We start from the raw sequence: 17,574 nt of genomic DNA, 5'->3' as shown, positions 1-17,574 counted from the left end.
TTTTGGCTGGTATCTGCGTATCCTCTCATCTGGTCATGTGCTAGAGGTCACACTAAAACTTCACTTACGAAACATAAGCACATTATCACACTATGAACTTTTTTCTTCCCAACTTTGATGTTCTTTGCTTTAATGTTGTAGTGTACTATTAATCGTATGTCAGTAGTTGTAGATATTTTACCAAAACCGGTGAAATATCTACAACTAGGGTAAAAGAATAGTAGTGTTCCACAGGCATTAGCACAAAGAACATGAAAATTGGAAAGAAAACAACTAGTAACTTGAAAATGTGCTTACGTTTAGTAAGTAGTCATAGTGCGACCTCCAGCACATGACCAGATGAGAGAAGATGTAGATACTAACCAAAAACTCGAATAATTGTAAGCGATCACTTATTTATGTAAAAAAACAAGACGTGAACTGTTTTTTAATTTACAAATATCGCATATGAGAAACATACTCTATCATAATTGATTCCAATAATGGTGCATTAGACTAAAAAGAGAAACGTATCTAGAACTAACAAAATACACTACAGCAAGAAAAGGGCGGCTTTTTTTTTACGTAACGAATGTTTTTTTCTGTGGATGATGATGAAGCAAAAAAACTTGTTATGTGATATCGTTCTTAATTATTTTCCTGAGTTTTTGCAGTAGGATGTTAAGCATGTTACCCAAAGCGATTCGGTCATCGAACGAGTCATTACGTTATTCATATACCGAATGATCATATTCGATAGATTTGTCTGTGTGTTAACTATACGTTTAGGACAGGAGAATGATTTTCCGTCCCGCTATCGGATAGAAATGGCTATGACATTCCAATAAGTCACGTCTAGTTCTGTTACATTAACGATTTTATCAAGTTCTAATGTTTATGACTCTCTACACTGATTTTGTGTAATTCAGTGTTGAGGTATTTTGATTACATCGATGAACGGTAGGAAGAACGATCCGTTGTTCAACAGGACTGTGAACTGTTACAATTGAGGATCAATGGCCATAAACGGCATTTGGCAGCCGATCCATTGTCTGCCGTTAGACACCTCCAGCATGGTATGCAGTAGCTGTAATTCTAGGATCGTGAGACCTATTATGAAACAAAATGTAGATGACCCCTGTTACATGAGCTTCGATCTGGATAATTAATAGAAGCTTCAGACACAATTACAGGGAGTAACAGCAAGCTAGCCATGCAACACACACACACACACACACACACACACACACACACACACACACAAGCGCGCGCGCATTTGGGGAGGAGGAAGAGGTAGAAGGAGAGAGGGAGTGGGGGTATCAGTTAAATGTGGGGGTGGGGTTTCCGCTGTGGCTTGCTTTGAAATCGGTTCTACGCTGGTATGCTTCCCGGAATTCCTTACCAACGTTCATTCTAAACTAAGATATAGGTTTAAAATTTCTACTTCGCTAACATAGTGTTTGTATCCACATAGACGCCTCCAACATGGTTCATGTACCTCGATTAGTGATAATTTGAGACGTCTTTTCTAAATGATCAACGGTTTTCCACTATAACCTCCGCCTAAGATTCCACATAACACACCATTTGTCAGTATTTTCTGTGCACTTCATCTCACACGAAGGTCTCTCTCATGAAATGTAGCTACACGAAACATTGCCTACACGTACCTTGTTAGTTTTGTCAGATTTGGTTCCACAGTCATCAAAAAATATTTTGACGATATTATTTTTTGAGAAAAGTATTTACATCACTACTGGCTCATATATACGGTAGAGCCATTTGCGAGCATGCTGGAGTGCATTAGATCAGGAGTAAAAGTCGTAAGACATTTGAACGCATGGCAGCCACCAACGTAAGTGAACAACCACCGCATCCAATAGTGCAATTTCTCATTCGGTACACGGTACAGCAATGGAGAAACAATGTCATCCTTTAAAAGTGAAGTGTTATTATGAATCAGAAATAAGGCATTTACTCACTTTGAGGGATAAAGATAAATATCGAATTCCTCATCCGAAGGAATTTTCGTGTCATCCTCATCCGTTTCGTAACTTCTTGAAGGCGAAACATATTTTTAGCACTCCGTCATCAGGCCACAAGTGGCCCATCGGGAGCATCCGACCGCCGTGTCATCCACAGCTTAGGATACGGATACGAGTGGTGTGCGGTCAGTACACCGCTATCCCAGTCGTTGTGATGGTTGTCTTTGACCGGAGCCGCTACTATTCGATCGAGTAGCTCCTCAATTGGCATCATCAGGCTGAGTGCACCCCGAAAAATGGCAACAGCGCATGGCGGCCCGGATGGTCACCCATCCAAGTGCCGGCCACGCCCGACAGCGCTTAACTTCGGTGATCTGATGGGAACCGTTGTATCCACAGTTGCAAGGTCGTTTCCAAACAACGTATTAAACTGCATGCGATAGCTAGCGAAGCTAGTAGAGCGAATTGATGATTTATTTACCTATTCACAAAACATTTTAAATGAATTGTCTCTAATGAGAGCATTGATTAATTTCGTAAAACACTGCAGTACCGCTAATGGGTTTCAACCCTTTTTGGACACATTAACAAAGGTGTCACGCTGAAACCTTGTGATCAGACTATCTCCATTTGTCATGATGGCGGTTGCTAGATGTAGAGATGGTGAAGACGAGTTCAGTCTTGGACTAACTTCCTAACGCTGGGCGTCACGAATTCGCATCACACCAGTGTGACTCTAAGAAGTGTCAGGTTAACTTCTTCGAGCGACAGTCCTAGTAGGTGCGGATTCTACACGTAGCTATCAAATCTTCTGACAGGTGCTTCCACATCCTAAGTTTTTCGCATAGTTCTAGAGTGACATAATTTCTAATTATTTTCTTCCATGAAGAAATTTATCCAGGCATCAAGGGGTTAAATTCTTTGTTGTTTGACAATATTATCCGCAGTTGCTTTATAAGTATTTTTAATCTGCCTTTGCAAATACATGAAAATATGTGTTGTTATCGATAAACAAAATTGGCTTTATTGAAATGAAATACCATCAGCGGCCTGCTTACTGGGTATCCGACCTACTTTTGACGACAGATTTCCCACATATGGCAGAAAAGCCAGGGATTTAAATCGTTCTATGTCTTCTTATACACTGCTTATGGACAAATTTGGTTTCATATATAGCGCATTACCTATCTGCCGTGGAGAATAACCGTTGGTTCAAAATCTCTTTAGTTGTAGGCGCTCGTCCTGCAGGCTGCACCCGTCAGCAATGACGTGTGCTCTGTGAACTAGAGTACTGAGAACACTCATCGTCTGCGAATAATGATGGCAACTATTCTTACGTTAATATAAACCTGTTTTCGCCAGTTTGTTCCAAATGTTCAAATGTGTATGAATTCCTAAGGGACGAAACTGCTGAGGTCATCGGTTCCTAGCTTTAAACACTACTAAAACTAACTTAAAGTAACTTGCGTTAAGGAGAACACACACACACCCATGTCCGGGGGACGGCTCGGACCTCCGGCGGCAGGTGCTGCGCAATCAGTGACATGGCGCCTCTAACCGCGCGGCCACTCCGCGCGGCTGCATGCGGCAATTTCCAATATACTGTATGTCCGAAGGTGCCATCACCTTTGTACCGAACCAAAACATCAAAAAACTGGAATTTTGCATGGATGGAATTCATATTGTTTAAAAATTCTTGTAATTTATATTTACCATGACGCCACACTAAAAACGTGTCACCAACGTACCTCCAAAATACTATGAAGTTTAAGATATGTTTCCAGCGCCTTTTCCTCGAAATCCTCCGCAAATAAACTGGGTACCAACAGCGACAGGCAGTACCCATTGTGACACCACAAATCCTTTCAAAAATTCGTTATTAAAGGAAAAGTATGTTGAGATCATTACATGTTTGAATAAAGCTGAAATCTCAGAACTTCTATCAGTACTGTAAGTAATAAGCGAAACTTTTCTGAATAAAGACAGCATCTCAAAGCTGACTAATAAATATTGCCAATGAAGTCGCAGAATTGAGTATGTGATGCGCACGTTTGCTCACAAGAGACCTTAATAACGACGGCGGATGTTTAGCACAGTCGTAGCTTGGAGAGCCAATATTATTCACTGTTGGACTCACAGGAAAATTATCCTTAAGGATCCTAGGAAGTCCACACTGTCTCAGAGCATCCACACCACTTTGTTTCAACCTTCGCACGACCTGGGAAGAATGAGGCGGCCAGAATCTGTTTTCCTTACCACTTGGTTATTGGGATTTTCACTAATCTTCCGGTATGTCCTATAAATCAGTAAACTGTACATTTTATCATGATAGTAGTCACGAGACATTAGAACAATAGTATTACCTTTATCAGCCTCCACAGATATATTACTGCTTTGTGGGCAAGCCTTCATAACAGCTCAGAAAGTTTCTCATCTTATTTCATCTGCTGAATCCATGGTGAGTGGTCGAACAGACTCTTCATCGACACTGATAAACGCAGGTAACGGTAAAATGCTTGGCATGGGTGTGAAGCTCAATACTTTACCCAAAATCATTATTGCAATGTCGTCCAGATCTCTTCTCATCATATTAACGACGGAGCGTCGAGTAACGGTTTCTTTCTGGGAAGATGTATCAGACCGGCAAATCTTGGCAGCCTCTCATGAACTCAGTCTGATTTAGACCATTTTGTATCTTTGTCCAGTTCATGAGTCGCAGGGTAACTCCACAGAAATCTCTAGATGCAGACGATAAAATTGTTTGGAAACGCCGTCCAATTTTCGAAGGCTGAACGATGTACAGCCAAAACATTAAACGAAGAAACTGACTTTATGTGGCTGCACACCCGAAATTTAAGGGAGTAGATTTAGAGTTTTCAGTGATTTTCCTAAATCGCTTCAAGAAAATGTTACGATGCTTCCTTTGAAAAGAAGATACATTCCGAGGAGCTTGTTCTCTGACTCTATTGACCTCGTTGCCTATGGGATGTTAAACCTAATCTACCTTTCTCAGCAGCAGGGACGTGGATATTGGTGGGACAAACTGGCGGTTTCTGCAGGCGGATTTCGCGGACGGTTAGCGGGAAGCAAAGCCAACAACGTAACGGAGAGAGGGAGGAGGGATGAAAAAGTCCAGAAAGGTATTAGGACTAAAAACATACACACAGGCAAAGACACTCACTCTGATATTGAATTTGACATACAAAAACGTTTGAGAGAATTTACGCACAGGTACCGGGCCACAGCATTTACAGATACTCTCGCGTCTGCGGAAGGGCCCAAGTGACATTCCTGTCTGTGGGAGCAGGGTCCGGGCGATCTACGAACCAGCAATTTCTTTGCCAATTCCTCCATATCGATAATCAGGCGGCGTGGGCAATCTTTAATCGCTATTGGCTGCTGTAACACAGATATCTGAATTGACTGAAGTACTAAAAGAACGAATGATGCCTGTCGTGTATTAGACAGAAGCTCATTTTCATATATGAGAAACGATAGCGGACCTAGGAATGAGCAGTGTAGAACCCCATAAGTACTTTCTTCCCAGGCAGAAATATCTCTCTTGCTGATAGCGTTTGAACTATTACACGCGACTTTCTGCATGAAACAATTACAGTACGGATTTAAGTTCATTACATATTGAAGACGAAACAAAACTTCCTAGTGCACTGATAAATAGATAACACAAATATTCGATACAAATTAATGTCATATTTTCAAATAAACCGCGAAGAATACGATCTAATGACTTGTTCAGACAATATACATGGGTAGAAAAGAATCAGATGTTCGTAGTATTATAGTGCGCAGGCATCGGAATACAAAAGTATTAAAAAGCAAGCAGTGTCACTTACGTAACATGATGTTTGATAATCAGTTGCCCGAGCTGTAGTGGTGAATCATGAAAAAATGTGCTTTTCTGAAACTTTAGGATTGCCAGCAATTTGAGGTGAGAAGGAAAGTAAATCCGACTACTGAGTCAGTGACTGGGAAAAAGATGCTCGAAAGGAAATGGTGGCAAGTGGTCACAGCAGCGCATAATGATTTTGTTTATATATGGTATACTGTACACAATAATTAAGGACCGGATACCATAGTTACCTCTTTCATCTTTCGTTTATCAAGATTATGCGGCAGTAACATAGTTGCATATAGAGGTGGAAGGCAAAATAACGTGAACAGCTGTACTTACGCGGGAATGGTTTATTAATAAAGGTTTGGACGCTCCATTTGCCAACAATACAGCTGTCATTCTTCTTGGAATACTGCCATATAATGATTATATAGTCTCCAGTGAAAAGTTATGCCACACCTCTAACTCCTATAGTGATGAGGAAGGCGGAAATATGCTCTGTAGCCTGCGCTCCAATAGAAGGGTTCGATGCTGTTGAGGTCTAGGGACTGTGCTGGTCAGGAAAGGCGTTGCAGTTCAGTTACGTACTCCTCATACCACGATTGTACCGTCCTGGCTGTGTGAATGGGTGCCTTATCGTCCTAAAATATGGCATCACTGTAGGGGAACAACATCTGAATCATGGAGAGCACCTGATCACCTAAAACGTTCACATAATTGTTAATTGCAACACGGTCTTTGAGAGTAATGATGGGAATTGCAAAGTACCACGATATGGCGGCCCAAACCATGAGATTTCCACCTCCATGCTTAATCACTGGAATCAAGCAATAAGGATTGTAGGTTTCTTTCGGTGTTCTCCAGACGTAAGTCTGGCCCAGTGTTGAAAATAACAAAAACGTCGACCCGTTGGACCATATCACGTGTTTCCACTGATCAGCTATCTACGATTTATGCTCCCGACACCATGTCTTACTCTTCTTGGCATTTGTTGTCGACACTAATGGTTTCGGTATAGCAGTTCGTACGTGACAATTCATCCTTATGGAATTCTAGGTGGACTGTGTCGATGGACTTAGGGTTTCGAAGATGGCTATGAACTCTTCAGCCACTTTAGCCGCCGATTTTTGTGTTGTTTTGACACAGTTCGTGTAAGCGTACGACGATCTGTCATTTAGTTTTGATTTGAGCCCATTATTACGTTTACACGATGATACCTTTCCATGTTTTGTACAGGCTGTCATGGCTGTTGAAACAGTTGTTCTTCAAACAATCAATAAGTAGGCTCCAGATAAATGGGCCCCCACAATCTGTTCTCTTTAGATCTCTATTAGATCTTTCATTGCATGTCGACCTCGGCCTCTGAATGCAAATACGATGTGTGCACTACTCGTAAACAAGCTGCATTGACTCCTAGTCCGTGCTGAACACGCACAGTCCATCGCGACACGTGCCTTACGTACATTATTGACCGTCAAACACAACCGTCCCATTACTACCACGGTTCACATTATTATGCCTACCCCCCTGTATATCTTACTTAAGTAGGTGGGAATGACTGCGTTATATCTAGATTATTCAGATATCGGTAGTGTGAAACATCAGATTACGAAGCAACAGAGTCTAAATACGTGGTACAGCTTCCATGCACGATGGCATTGAAACACGTGAAAAATAATGTTACATACATTAAACTACGTACATACGAATTCAGTATCTGCATAGAACTTTAAATACTTCACACAAGTATTACAAAGATTTAAATGTAGTTGAACGCCGAACAGGCAAGAATTTGGAGACGTTAAAGATCGAAAATTTTTCCGTGGCTAGGGAGGGAGCCCACAAGTTCAAGCAAATGTTGATGCATTGGGCGTGGAATCTAACAGGGGCAACACACAAATATTTAAACATTATGGAATATAACGACGAGGTATCTACTTACTGGTTTTGAAACTGAAGTTCTTATTTGTGAATATTTTATTTTATATTTTTCTAGGGATACGGGAGGGCTTTCTGTCTATTGCTCAGTCCTCGCTGCATTCCTACAGGTGGTTTTCAGATAAAGGTTGCCTTTTATGTTTCCCACTTGCTGGGCAGAGAAATTGGGGAGGGGGGCGGGGGAGGGGGTGGGGACCAAGAGATGAAGAGGATTTCTTAAAAACCTTGAAACTGACTGCAGAAGAATGATGGGTAATAATTTTTTAGGTGCTGCACTGGTTGTGTGTTCTAAACATTAATTGCTGTACTCCATTACATTAGAAGGCGCTTCCCCAGGTGGCGGATCTGCGAATATCTCGCATATGCGGGTAATAAGAGGGAAATAAAGTACCTCTCGTGGACAGCAGACTGTGTCTGACCCAGAGTGAGCGGGCGATATGATACGAGGAAAGCAACGGGAAGCTTCCACATTATTCCCAAGTCGCACTCGACATGGCCCTCTATGTGCTAAGTGATGATACCACAGGAGTACTGAGATTGAAAAGTGACGAGAAAGAAAGTCACAATAAAGATGTGATTCAAGTACAAACCTTCATACCAACCAGCGAACACAGTGACGACTAGAATGAAGAGTGCTACAGCAGAATGGAATAACTGGTTGAGACAGAGAGAAGAAAAAGGCGTACATCTGTGTGTTGAGATGCCCTGTTTGGTGGGAGGAAAGGTGGGGAGATGGTTCAAGAGTTCAGGTTGGTTAAGAGAAACGGGAGTGGAGCAATAATGATCAGATTTTCTAAGGAAAATTAATTAGCTGTCTGAAATAACCTTTTAGAAAATTACAAAAGACGACGGTACACATCGACATCGAGTATGACAAAATCAGATATCAGATACACTCATACAGAGTATGAGGAGCATCGATGCTTATCAAGGAGATTGCAAACCAGATGCTGATGACCTCAGTAGACCCCAAGGAGGGTATCAAAGATTGCAGAGTACAGCAGAAGACAGTCGCATGGAGGGTTACTAAGTGTAAACCTGCCACACGACACTTAACCAACTGGTGATTATTTCTGTTACGATGTACAATTCGAATAAAACTGAGTTGCCAGAACGTTCTGAAAATGATTTCTGAACTACCGTCTTCTGTGTGATAATACCCATACAGATACTTTACAGTAGTTCTCAATTAAAATCTATTTTTCTGTTGGTTTATAGTGTATATATATTCTGAGGATCTTCTAGTAAAAATAATTTTTGTGTAATAAAACCGTTCTCCGCAAGTTCTTACCCTGTCACGTACCGACAAGTTTCGCTACCAGCATACTTCCGATTTTAATGGCCTGTACGAACTGTTCCCTTCTGGCTGTTGGAGGCAGAGAAAAGTTAACCTCCGGAACTCTCAGCCCCCCTGGGAGCCGTCATTACGTGATACTGTTCGGGGAGGATTAAGCGGTAAAGTGTCTTTTAATTTCATATCTCACTGGTGGAGACGATGACTGAGTTATTGAGCTCAGCCTTCCACTGCTCTGGCACATCACTCCACCCTTAATTTGCATTTACCGACAAATGACACCCTTTTTGCTTTACAACTCAAATGCAATTAAACTAAAAGGCGAAAAATCAAGCCACTAAGCAGTAGTAAAAAGCGGCAGAGCCGAATAACAACAAAAAAATTAGTTGTTACACACCGGGACCAATACCAAATAGATAAAGAAGTTCTGGTTTGTTTTAACTGCGCATTAATTATAACCACCCGCGATGTATATATATACAGGGTGTTACAAAAAGGTACGGCCAAACTTTCAGGAAACAGTCCTCACATACAAATAAAGAAAAGATGTTATGTGGACATGTGTCCGGAAACGCTTAATTTCATGTCAGAGCTCATTTTAGTTTCGTCAGTATGTACTCCAACGTGATCAAATCGTAAATTTTCACAATCAACATGTGTGGGCTGACGAGAATCCGCACGCAATTGTGCAATCACGTCATCAACACAGATTTTCTCTGAACGTTTGGGCAGGCATTGTTGGTGAAATCTTGATTGGGCCCCATGTTCTTCCACCTACGCTCAATGGAGCACGTTATCATGATTTCATACGGGATACTCTACCTGTGCTGCTAGAACATGTGCCCTTACAAGTACGACACAACATATGGTTCATGCACGATGGAGCTCCTGCACATTTCAGTCGAAGTGTTCGTACGCTTCTCAACAACAGATTCGGTGACCGATGGATTGGTAGAGGCGGACCAATTCCATGGCCTCCACGCTCTCCTGACCTCACCCCTCTTGACTTTCATTTATGGGGGCATTTGAAAGCTCTTGTCTATGCAACCGCGGTACCAAATGTAGACACTCTTCGTGCTCGTATTGTGGACGGCTGTGATACAATACGCCATTCTCCAGGGCTGCATCAGCGCATCAGGGATTCCATGCGACGGAGGGTGGCTGCATGTATCCTCGCTAACGGAGGGCATTTTGAACATTTCCTGTAACAAAGTGTTTGAAGTCACGCTGGTACGTTCTGTTGCTGTGTGTTTCCATTCCATGTTTGATGTGATTTGAAGGGAAGTAATAAAATGAGCTCTAACATGGAAAGTAAGCCTTTCCGGACCCATGTCCACATAACATATTTTCTTTCTTTGTGTGTGAGGAATGTTTCCTGAAAGTTTGGCCGTACCTTTTTGTAACACCCTGTGTTTGTGTGTGTTTCTGTGTGTGTTCCGATGCACGTAACAGCGGTTGCCATCATTATCAAGTAAACTAAAGATATGGTGATAATTAGTATTGTTTCTAATATGTCGAAAATGTGCCTATTTTGGTAGCTGTATAGCTTTTGAGTCATAAATTGCATCAAAAGCGTGAAGATATAATACGGATGTATTAAAGTAAGAGAATAATGTTTTGAGATTCGTAAGGTACGGCAAAAAAGATGTAAACATTTTCAACGATGGATGTTTCAAAAGTAAATGTTTGTAGCTTCGCGATATAAACCGATCCGTCGTCACTTAACCACTGTATAACGTAATGAGAACGGCCAATAACAAATTGACAAATATGGTGTTGTTACTTACTTATTTAATGTTGAGTTCAACATGATTGCGATGAGAATAAAATTTTCACTCTGCAGCGGAGTGTGCGCTGATAAGAAACTTTCTGGCAAATTAAAACTGTGTGACGGACCAGGACTCGAACTCGGGATGTTTGCCTTTTGGGAGATACTGGCAAGGTACTGGCGAAAGTAAAAGCTGTGAGGGGGGGGGGGGTGTGTGCTTGGGTAGCTCAGTTGGTGGAGCTCTTGCCCGTGAAAGACTAATGTCCCGAGTTCGAGTCTCGGTACGGCACGCAGTTTTAATCTGCCAGGAACTTTTATGATTGCAGTACCCCATTATCATTTCGAAAACATGTCGGTTTACAAATTCAATTCATATTCTCATCCGTAACAACTCACTGGGTACTTACTACGTTTTACATTAATGCGTAACCAAAAAATTGGTTCCAGTTTCGGGCCACGAGGTGCCAATAGGCTGCTGTTAATCCAAGGATAGACAGGGTGGTACATTGATCGTGACCGGGCCAAATATCTCACGACATAAGCGTCAAACGAAAAAAATACAAAGAACGAAACTTGTCTAGCTTGAAGGGGGAAACCAGATGGCGCTGTGGTTGGGCCGCTAGATGGCGCTGCCGTAAGTCAAACGGATATCAACTGCGTTTTTTTTTAAATAGGATCCCCCATTTTATATTACATATTCGTGTAGTACGTAAAAAAAAAATATTTTTTCGCTTTGTGATAGACGACGCTGTAACAGTCACAAACATATGGCTCAAAATTTTAGACGAACAGTTGGTAAGGCTAGGCTTTTTAAATTAAAATACAGAACTTAGGTACGTTTGAACATTTTATTTCGGTTGTTCCAATATGATACATGTACCTTTGTGATCTTACCATTTCTGAGAACGCATGCTGTTACAATGTGAGTACCTGTAAATACAACATTAAAGCAATAAATGCTCAAAATGATGTCCGTCAACCTCAATGCATTTGGCAAGACGTGTAACCCCCCCCAGGGGGTCCACAACTCTTTTGTGGATACGTGCGTAGCGAGCATGGGACCCCGAGCTAATGTGGCCTTCCTTCCTTTCCGGGCTGCATACCTTCCCTTTCCGCATCCTTCCCCATCCCTATCTTCGCCCCTCCTCCCCTCACCTCTGGCTCTTTCCTTCCCTTTCTCCCCATCAGGGAGTATGGTTTGTGCCTACGTCTGGAGACGGACGCTCGTAAATGTAACGCATTCTTCACCTTCTCTGCTTGTATGTCTTCATCCTTCCTTTGTCCTTCTCTTCTTCTTACCTCTTCTCTTTACCCTTTTCCCCGCTGCGGCGTTTGAGACCTCTCTTCTTTCCTTTCCCTTTCTCTTTCTTCCTCCCTGTGCGTGTCTGAAGGCCGACCCACGCCTTTTGTGCGTAGCCGGTGACGGGGTAACGCGTAATTCCCCGCCCCGGGTAGACAGGTAGGACACGTACGTACCCCCTGGTAACGGCCAGGCCCAGGGAGGGGTGATTACCCGAGTTGATACCTTCCGAAAATGCCGATTGGTCCCTCCGTCCGTTTGTCGGGAGGTGTGACCTGAGGTGTGAACAATCACCTAAGGCGGGAGTGCCCTCAGAGAGGGCCCCCACAAGGGAGGAGCGCGCCATCGGAGACGCCGGTAATCATGGGGGATTCTTCCGCAATGGTTTCCTCACCTTCCACTATGTCTGCTCACAAACGTAAGTATACTGAGTCTCAGCCACAGACGATTCTTCCATCGTTGCCACAGTTCCTTGTTGTTTCTCGGACTGATGAAGGTCACGACTTCTCCACAGTCAACCCTTTCATTATTCAGAAAGGTGTCGACGCAATTGCAGGTCCTGTAAAGTCTTGTTCCAGATTACGGAATGGCACCCTGTTGTTATAAACACACAGTGCCCTCCAGGCACAAAAATTGCTGCGTACTTCTCTGCTCCACACTTTCCCTGTCCGGGTGGAACCGCACCGTACCTTAAATTCCTCGCGTGGAGTCGTTTATACACGCTCCCCCGATGGATTGTCTGACGAAGAAATTCAGCACTATCTGTCTGACCAGGGCGTAACGGCAGTTCATAGAGTAATGAAACGGGTTGACACAAACATCATTCCAACCCGCACTGTCTTCTTGACATTTGACAAAGTTCAACTCCCATCGAAAATCAAAGCAGGCTATGAGATAATTTCCGTTCGCCCTTACGTCCCAAACCCTACGCGTTGCTATCGATGTCAGCGGTTCAATCACACCAGCCAGTCCTGTTCCAATCCGGCCAAATGTGTTACGTGTGGCAAGGATGCCCATGAGGGTGCTTGTCCACCTCCATCCCCTCGCTGCATCAACTGTATGGGTGACCACGCTGCTTCCTCTCGAGATTGCCCCGTTTTTAAGGACGAAAAGCTCATCCAGGAAATAAGAGTGAAGGAAAAGGTGTCGACCTTTGCTGCTCGAAAATTATTCGCCAGTCGCAAGCCCACCGTGCCTCAGACAGGAAAATACAGCACTGTCCTTGCTTCTCCTCGGCCAACAAAGGAGGCGGCCACGCAGACTTGCGACCTCACCTTTAGTACCACGGTCGTCAGATCGGCCAGCGCAAAGATCGCCCGTTCAACCTCACCACTTTCGCCTGCCCACTCTATGGCTCACCCTTCGTCGGGTTCTGCTAAATCTCGAACCCAAAATTCGGACGCCAAGTCTTCGAAAAAAGAGCATACTCGTGAAGAGTTTTTACGTACCGCAACTTCACAACCTTCGGTTTCTCCTTCATCTAAACATCATTCTTCCAAGAAGGCTACAAAGAAACCCAGTTCCTCTCCTTCTCCGCCAAGGCGTGTCCCATCTACAGCACCACCTGGCGGAAATCGCCCTCGGCCGTCTTCTGTGTCGCCGAGGCGCACTGCTGGTGGCCGGTCAACCGGCCGATCGCTGGTGGCAGGGGCTGCTCCTGACCAACCTATGGATCAGGATCTTCTGCCTTCGGCTGAATGCCATTCCATGCTGTCGGTTGCTAGCTCCGAGCAGTCTTTGAGTTGACAGCAACTTTGGTCACATTCCTCCATTTTCTGTTCACCCCATGTCCATTATCCACTGGAATATCCGCGGCATTCGAGCCAATCGGGATGAATTGTCGGTCCTCTTACGATCCTACTCGCCGGTCATCTTCTGTCTTCAGGAAACAAAGCTGCGTCCCCATGACCGCTTTGTTCTCCCTCATTTTCAGTCCGTCCGATATGATCTACTCTCTGTTGAAGGCTCTCCAGCCCATGGAGGACTCATGTTTCTTCTCCGTGATACTCTCCATTATCACCCAATCCCCTTAAACAGTTCCTTCCAAGCTGTCGCCGTCCGTCTTTCCCTTTCTGGATACACGTTCTCTCTTTGTACTGTATACATTCCATCATCCACACCAATGGCACGAGCTGATCTCCTTCATCTTCTTGGTCAGCTTCCACCCCCCTATTTGCTGGTTGGGGACTTCAATGCCCACCACCCACTTTGGGGATCTCCACATCCTTGTCCACGTGGCTCTCTATTGCTAGACGTCTTCCACCAAGCGGATCTCGTTTGCCTCAACACTGGGGTCCCCACATTTTTGTCTGCCTCCACGACAACTTTATCTCATTTGGACCTTGCGGTCGGTACTGTTTCGCTAGCTCGGCGCTTCGAATGGTTCGCCCTTGATGATACACACTCGAGTGACCAGTTTCCATGTGTCCTCAGACTGCAGCCTCAACTGCCATATATGCGCTCGCGACGCTGGAAATTTGCCCAAGCCGATTGGACACTTTTTTCGTCTTTAGCGACATTCGATGACCGTCGCTTTCCCAGCGTCGACGATGAGGTCACACATATTACCGACGTTATTCTTACAGCTGCGGAACGTTCAATACCACGCACCTCCGAATTGCCCCGGCGCCCCCCAGTTCCTTGGTGGAACGAGGCATGCCGTGACGCACTACGTGAGCGGCGACGTGCTCTTCGCATTTTCCGTCACCATCCTACTTTGGCCAACTGTGTCCGCTATAAGCAGCTCCGTGCGCGATGCCGTCGCGTCATCCGCGATAGCAAGAAGGCAAGCTGGAAATTCTTTATTAGCTCATTTAACACCTTCACTCCCTCCTCGGAAATTTGGAGTCGGCTTCGACGGTTCTCAGGCGCGCCTAGTTTCTCCCCGGTCTCTGGGCTCACTGTCGCGCATGATACCTTAGTGGACCCCGTCGCAATTTCTAACTCGTTGGGTCAGCACTTTGCTGAGATTTCGAGCTCTTCAAATTACCCGCCAGCGTTTCTCCCGAAGAAACGTGCAGCAGAAGTGCGACATCTTGCTTTCTCCTCTCAAAATCACGAAAGCTACAATACTGTTTTCTCCATGCGGGAACTCCAACATGCCCTCTCTTCTTCTCGCTCCTCCGCCCCAGGACCGGATGGTATCCATGTCCAAATGTTGCTGCATTTATCAACACATAGTCTGCGTTACCTCCTCCGCCTTTATAATCGAATTTGGACCGACAGTACCTTTCCTAGACGGTGGCGGGAAGCTATTGTCGTTCCCGTTCCGAAACCTGGAAAGGACAAACATCTCCCCTCTAGCTATCGCCCCATTTCTCTCACGAGTAGTGTCTGTAAGGTTTTGGAGCGTATGGTGAATTACCGTTTAGCTTGGTGGCTGGAATCCCGCAGTCTTTAAACACCTGCCCAATGCGGATTCCGAAAGCATCGTTCTGCAGTTGACCATCTTGTTGCTCTCTCCACTTACATCATGAACAATTTTCTCTGGAAATGCCAAACAGTAGCAATATTTTTTGATCTGGAGAGAGCATACGATACCTGTTGGAGGACAGGCATCCTCCGCACACTGTTCTCTTGGGGCTTTCGAGGCCGGCTGCCCCTTTTTCTTCGCGAATTTATGGCAGAGCGCACTTTTAGGGTGCGGGTGAACACTACTCTCTCCCGTACTTTCTCCCAAGAAAACGGGGTACCCCAGGGATCCGTGCTGAGTGTTGTTCTGTTTGCCATCGCCATAAATCCAATTATGGATTGTCTCCCTCCTGATGTCTCGGGCTCCCTCTTTGTGGACGATTTTGCGATCTACTACAGCTCTCAACGGACCAGCCATCTTGAACGACGTCTTCAAGGATGTCTCGATCGCCTCCACTCGTGGAGCATCGAAACTGGCTTCCGTTTCTCACCCAGCAAGACCGTTTGTGTCAATTTTTGGCGACGTAAGGAGTTTCTTCCGCCCTCCTTACATCTAGGTCCTGTCAACCTTCCGTTTTCAGACGTCGCTAAATTCTTGGGTCTTATGTTTGATAGAAAACTCTGCTGGTCCTCCCACGTTTCCTATCTTTCGGCTCGCTGTCTGCGATCGCTTAACACCCTCCGTGTCCTGAATGGTACCTCCTGGGGAGCGGACCGAGTGGTCCTTCTCCGCCTCTATCGCGCCTTAGTGCGCTCGAAATTAGATTATGGAAGCATAGTCTACTCCTCTGCTCGGCCGTGTATTCTTCGGCGTCTCGACTCTATCCACCACCGTGGATTACGTTTAGTGTCTGGAGCTTTTTACACTAGCCCTGTGGAAAGCCTTTATGCTGAGACTGCTGAACCTCCGCTGTCCAATCGGCGAGCAGTCCTCCTGAGTCGTTATGCTAGCCATCTGTCTTCCATGCCTGCTAATCCAGCCCATGACCTTTTTTTCGACGCCTCCTTTGATGTAGGGTATGCAGGCCGCTCCTCCTCCCTACTACCCCCGGGAGTCCGCTTCCGTCAACTGCTCCATTCTCTTTCCTTCCGCTTTCCTGAAACCTTCTTGACAACTTGGGGTACTGCACCGCCTTGGCTCCGTCCCCGGATCTGCCTGCTCCGTGACCTTTGTCAATTTCCCAAGGATGGTACCCCTACACTTGTTTATCGTCGGGCATTTGCTGCTCTATGTGCACAAATGACGGACGCCACATTTATTTACACCGACGGCTCGAAAACATCGTTAGGTGTAGGGAGTGCCTATATTGTTGGCGACACCCCAAATCGCTTTCGGCTTCCCGACCAGTGTTCGGTTTATACTGCGGAGCTTTACGCTGTTCTCCAGGCTGTCCACTACATCCGCCGCCATCAGCGGATACAGTACGTTATCTGCTCAGATTCTCTCAGCTCTCTCCTCAGTCTCCAAGCTCTTTACCCTGTGCACCCTCTGGTCCACCGGATTCAGGACTGTCTGCGCTTGCTCCACCTGGGGGGCGTCTCGGTGGCGTTCCTCTGGCTCCCGGGACACGCTGGTATCTGTGGGAATGAGGCGGCCGATATAGCGGCCAAGGCTGCAGTCTCTCTTCCTCGGCCAGCTATTCAGTCGCTTCCCTTCACCGATCTACGGAGCGGTTTATGTCGCCAAGTTGCTCATTTATGGCATGCGCATTGGTCGGCACTTCCCCGTAATAAATTGCGGGAAGTGAAAGCCCTTCCTTGCGCTTGGACCTCTTCCTCCCGAACGCGTCGTCGGGAAGAGGTAATTTTAGCTAGACTCCGGATAGGGCACTGTCTTTTTAGCCATCGACATCTTTTAAGCGGCGATCCTCCCCCACTCTGTCCCCACTGCTCTCAGCTGTGGACGGTAAGACACCTTTTAATTGAATGCCCCTATTTTAATCCGTTACGCTCCCGTCTACAGCTCTCGCCTGATCTATCGTCGATTTTAGCAGATGACACGCGCTCAGCCGACCGCGTTCTCCAGTTTATTAGTGACAGTGAAAT

The sequence above is a fragment of the Schistocerca cancellata genome, chromosome 5 (assembly GCF_023864275.1).
Source record: "Schistocerca cancellata isolate TAMUIC-IGC-003103 chromosome 5, iqSchCanc2.1, whole genome shotgun sequence".
NCBI classification, from domain to species: Eukaryota; Metazoa; Arthropoda; class Insecta; order Orthoptera; family Acrididae; genus Schistocerca; species Schistocerca cancellata.
Note: the sequence above shows the minus strand (reverse complement) of the source record.